The sequence below is a fragment of the Peromyscus eremicus genome, unplaced genomic scaffold (genome assembly GCF_949786415.1).
Source record: "Peromyscus eremicus unplaced genomic scaffold, PerEre_H2_v1 PerEre#2#unplaced_38, whole genome shotgun sequence".
In the NCBI taxonomy this organism is placed as follows: domain Eukaryota; kingdom Metazoa; phylum Chordata; class Mammalia; order Rodentia; family Cricetidae; genus Peromyscus; species Peromyscus eremicus.
The window spans coordinates 839989-845988 of NW_026734294.1; positions in this window are offsets into that span (position 1 = coordinate 839989).

Genomic DNA, 6000 nt, shown 5'->3' on the forward strand with positions numbered 1-6000 from the left:
TTAAATATCTTTCAGTCATTTGAGTTTCCTCTGTTGAGAAATCTCTGTTTAGTTCTATAGCCCATTTCTTAATTGGACTGTTGGGCATTTTGATGTCTAATTTCTTGAGTTCCTTATATATTCTGGATATCAGTCCTCTGTCAGATGTGGGGTTGCTGAAGATCTTTTCCCATTCTGTAGGCTGTTGCTTTGCCTTGTTGACCATATCCTTTGCTCTACAAAACCTTCTCAGTTTCAAGAGGTCCAATTGATTGATTGTTTCTCTCAGTGTCTGTACTACTGGTGTTCTATTTAGGAAGTGGTCTCCTATGCCAATGCGTTCAAGACTACTTCCTACTTTCTTTTCTAGCAGGTTCAGAGTAGCTGATTTATGTTGAGGTCCTTGATCCACTTGGACTTAAGTTTTGTGCATGGTGATAGATATGGATCTATTTGCAGCCTTCTACATGTTGATATCCAGTTTTGCCAGCACCATTTGTTGAAGATGCTTTCTTTTTTCTATTGTGCATAATGTCAGGGTCTTCAATTCAATTCCATTGTTCCACATGTCGGTTTTTATGCCAGTACCAAGTTGTTTTTATTACTGTAGCTCTATAGTACAGCTTGAAGTAAAGGATCGTGATGCCTCCAGAAGTTGTGTTATTGTACAGGATTCTTTTGGCTATCCTGGGTTTTTTGATTTTTCATATGAAGTTGAGTATTATTCTTTCCAGGTCTGTGAAGAATTGTGTTGGTATTTTGATGGGGATTTCCTTGAATCTGTAGATTGCTTTTGGTAAGATTGCCATTTTTACTATGTTAGTCCTGCCTATCCATGAGCATGGGAGATCTTTCCATTTTCTGACATCTTCTTCAATTTCTTTTTTCAGGGACTTAAAGTTCTTGTCATAAAGGTCCTTCCCTTGCTTGGTTAGTGTTTCCCCAAGGTATTTTATGTCATTTGTGGCTATAGTAAAGGGTGATGTATCTCTGATTTCCTTCTATGCTTCTTTGTCAATTGTATATAGGAGGGCTACTGATTTTTTTGAGTTGATCTTGTATCCTGCAATGTTGCTGAAGGTGTTTATAAGCTGTGTCAGTTCCTTGGTGGAATCTTTGGGGTTGCTCAATTATACTATCATGTCATCTGCAAACAGGGAAAGCTTGACTTCTTTCTTTCCAATTTGTATCCTCTTAATCTCCTTATGTTGTCTTATTTCTCTGGCTAGAACTTCAAGTACTATATTGAATAAGTATGGGGAGAGCGGACAGCCTTGCCTCATTCCTGATTTTAGTGGAATTGCTTTGAGTTTCTCTCCATTTAATTTGATGTGGGCTGTTGGCTTGCTGTAAATTGCCTTTATTATGTTTAAATATGTTCCCTGTATTCCTGATCGCTCCAAGACCTTTATCATGAAGGGGTGTTGGATTTTGTCAAATGCCTTTTCAGCATCTAGTGAGATGATCATGTGGTTTTTTCTTTGAGTTTGTTTATATGGTGTATTACATTGACAGACTTTCGTATGTTGATGCATCCTTGCACGCCTGGAATGAATCCTACTTGATCATGGTGGATAATTGTTTTGATGTGTTCTTGCAGTCTGTTTGCCAGTATTTTATTGAGTATTTTTGCATCAATGTTCATGAGGGAGATCGGTCTGTAGTTCTCTTTCTTTGTTGTAGCCTTGTTTGGTTTAGGAATCAGGGTAATTGTAGCCTCATAGAAGGAGTTTGGTAATGTTCCTTCTGTTTCTATTGTGTGGAACAATTTAGAGAGTATTGGTATTAACTGTTCTTTTAAGATCTGGTAGAATTCTGCACTGAAACCATCTGGTCCTGGGCTTTTTTTGGTTGGGAGACTTTTAAGGACTGTTTCTATTTCATTAGGGGTTATTGGACTATTTAAATAGTTTATCTGGTCTTGATTTAATTTAGGTATGTGGTACCTATCTAAAAAATTATCCATTTCTTTTAGGTTTTCCAGTTTGTGGAATAGAGGTTTTTGAAGTATGACCTGATGATTCTCTGGATTTCCTCAATGTCTGTTGTTATGTCCCCCTTTTCATTTCTGATTTTGTTGATTTGGATGTTCTCTCTCTGTCTTTTGGTTAGTTTGGATAAGGCCTTGTCTATCTTGTTGATTTTATCAAAGAACCAACTCTTTGTTTCATTAATTTTTTGTATTGTTCTCTTTGTTTCTATTTTATTGATTTCAGCTCTCACTTTGATATTTTCCTGGCATCTATTTTTCCTGGGAGACTTTGCTTCTTCTTGTTCTAGAGCTTTCAGGTGTGCTGTTAAGTCACTAGTGTGAGATTTCTCCAACTTATTTATGTGAGCATTTAGTGCTATGAATTTCCCTCTTAGTACTGCGTTCATAGTGTCCCATAGGTTTGGATATGTGGTGTCTTCATTTTCGTTGATCTCTAGGAAGTCTTTAATTTCTTTCTTTATTTCTTCTTTAACCCATTGGTGATTCAGTTGGGTATTATTCAGTTTCCATGAGATTGTAGGTTTTCTGTAGTTTCTTTGTTGTTGAAATTCAACTTTAGACCATGGTGGTCTGATAGAACACAGGAGGTTATTCCAATTATTTTGTATCTCTTTAGATTTGTTTTGTGGCCAAGTATGTGGTCGATTTTAGAGAAGGTTCCATGGGGTGCTGAGAAGAAGGTATATTCTTTTTTGTTAGGAAGGAATGTTCTGTAGATATCGATTAAGTCCATTTGAGTCATGACATCAATTAAGTCCTTTATTTCTCTGTTAAGTTTCAATTTGGGAGATCTGTCCAGTGGTGAACGTGGGGTGTTGAGTTCTCCCACTATTAATATGTGGGGTTTTATATGTGATTTAAGCTTTAGTAATGTTTCTTTTACATATGTGGGTGCCCTTGTGTTTGGGGCATAAATGTTTAGAATTGAGACTTCGTCTTGGTGGATCTTTCCTGTGATGAGTATGTAATGCCCTTCTTGATCTCTTTTGATTGATTTTAGTTTGAAGTCTACTTTGCTGGATATCAGGATGGCTACACCCACTTGTTTCTTAAGACCGTTTGATTGGAAAGTCTTTTCCCAGCCTTTTATTTTTAGGTAGTGTCTATCTTTGAATTTGAGATGTGTTTCTTGTATGCAGCAGAAAGATGGGTCCTGCTTTCGTATCCATTCTGTAAGCCTATGTCTTTTTATAGGTGAATTAAGTCCATTGATATTGAGGGATATTAAGGACCAGTGATTGTTCATTCCTGTTATTTTTTGGTGGTGATGTGTGTGTACTTCTCTTCGTTGGGGTTTACTGCTGTGGCTTTATCTTTTGCCTGTGTTTTCGAGGGTGTATCTGACTTCCTTAGGTTGGAATTTTCCTTCTCGGGCTTTCTGTAGGGCTGGGTTTGTTGATAAATATTGTTTAAATCTGGCTTTGTCATGGAATGTCTTGTTCACTCCATCTATGATGATTGAAAGTTTTGCTGGGTATATTAGTCTAGGCTGACATCCATGTTCTCTTAGTGTCTGCATTACATCTGTCCAGGTCCTTCTGGCTTTCAAAGTCTCCATTGAGAAATCGAGTGTTATTCTGATAGGTTTGCCTTTATATGTCACGTGGCCTTTTTCCTTTGCTACTCTTAATATTCTTTCTTTATTCTGTACGTTTAGTTGTTTAATTATTATGAGGCGAGGGGACTTTTTTTGGGGATTTAGTCTGTTTGGTGTTCTGTAGGCTTCTTGTATCTTCATAGGCATTTCCTTCTTTAAGTTGGGAAAGTTTTCTTCTATTTTCTTGTTGAATATATTTTCTGTGCCCTTGAGTTGGTATTCTTCTCCTTCTTCTACCCCTATTATTCGTAGGTTTGGCCTTTTCATGGGGTCCCAAATTTCTTGGACATTTTGGTTCATGACTTTGTTGGTTTGGGTGTTTTCTTTGACTGATGAATCTATTTCTTGTACTATATCTTCAATGCTAGAGATCCCCTCTTCCATCTTGTGTGTGCATTCTGTTGATTATACTTGCATCTGAAGTTCCCAATCGTTTTCTCAGATTTTCTATTTCCAGCATTCCCTCTGTTTGTGTCTTCTTCATTTTTTCTATTTCCCTTTTCAGGTCTTGGACTGTTTCCTTCATTTGTTTCATTGATTTTTCTTGATTTTCTTTCAGTACTTTATTGTTTTCTTCCAGGACTTTATTGATTTCTTCTAATTTGTTTGCCCTTTCCTCTAGTTGTTTACAGCGTTCTTCACGTTTTTGTTTTGTCTTTTCCTTTACACAAACCTCTAGCTTCTTCATGATGTCATTCATATGGCTATTTTCTTCTGCTTCTTCCAATTTCTGATGTTCAGGTCTAGGTGTTGGAGGAGGGCTAGGGCCTGGTGATGCTGTATTGCTATTCATTTTGTTGTATGTGTATCTGCCTTGAAGTCTGCCCATCTCTTTGTGGTTCGTTCTTGGCCTTATCTGCACACTTGGTTCAGACAGAGCTGATAGATTCAGGAAGTCTCTCTCTCTTGTCCAGATGGGAGCTCTCTTGTCCAAATTAGAAGTCTGGGGCAGGATGGGAGCTGTGCTCCAGAAGGGAAGTCTGGTGCAAGATGGGAGCTGGGGGCCAGCCTCTAAGTCTCAGGAAGAGGCTTGGGGCTCAGGCTGATGGGCGTGGTGGTAGGGCGTGGAGAATGCAGGGTCTGCCAGGAGTCTTGGAGAAGGGGATCCTTCCTGGTGGGGCTAGAAGGGAACCTGACCAGTGGCCAGAAGCTGGGACCAAGTTGGGCAGGTCTTCCCCAGATGGGCTTGTGCCCAGGAATCCAGAAAACAACTCTTGATGGCAGGACCAGAAACTGCATGTGATTCAACTCTGTTTATGAATGGGAAACAAACACTAGCTCGCCTTACAAGAAACACATGCTGCTTTGAGGAAAGAGCACTGTTTTTCTCTGCTGTGTTTCTTCTAGGGCCAGAACAGTGAGCTGGGTCAGAACAAAAGAACTGTACTTCCTACACACACGGGCCATATCTAGTTCAACTCTTCTTAGTAACCTGACAAGAAGAGTAGCTTCTCTTCAGTCCAATACACTGTACTTGCTGGGCACAGACGTGAATGCTACTTGCACTGTGCATGGCAATGGAGGTGCATTAGTGATATTCCTTATCAGAAAACAACTCTTTCTCGTGACACCAGAAACTGCATGTGATTCAACTCTGTAATGAATGGGAAACTAACAGCAGCTTGCCTTACAAGAAAAACACTCTGCTTTGAGAAAAGAGCACTCTTCTAATCTACTGTATTTCCTATAGGGCCAGAACAGTGAGCTTGCTTAGAAGAAAAGAACTGTGCTTCCTACACTCACAGGCCATATCCAGTTCAACTCTGCTAACGAAACTGCCAAGAACAGTAGATTCTCTTCAGGCCAATACACTGTACTTGCTCAGAACAGACGTATTACTTGCACCCTGTATTGCAAATGAGGGGCAATAGTGATATTCCTTATCAGAAAGCAACTCTTGCTCAGAGATACAGAAACTGTATAAGATTCAACTACGTTTATGAATTGGAAACAAACTCTAGCTTGCCTTACAAGAAACACACTCTGCTTTTGACAAAAGAGCACTGTTCTTCTCTACTGTGTTTCCTACAGGGCCAGAACAGTGAGATTACTCAGAACAAAAGAACTGTGCTTCCTACACACACGGGCAATATCTGGTTTAACTCTGCTTAGTAACCTGACAAGAACAGTAGCTTTTCTTCAGTCCAATACACTGTACTTGCTGGGAACAGACGCGAGTGCTATTTGCACTGTGTATGGCAACAAGAGCACAATAGTGACTTTCCTTACCAGAAAACAACTCTTGCTCCTAGGATCAGAAAAAGCATGTGATTCAACTCTGTTTATGAATGGAAACAAACAGTAGCTTGCTTTAAGAGAAACGCACTCTGCTTTTGAGAAAAGGGCACTCTTGTACTATACTGTGTTTCCTATATGGCCAGAAGAGTGAGCTTGCTCAGAACATATGAACTGTGCTTCTTACACTCACGGG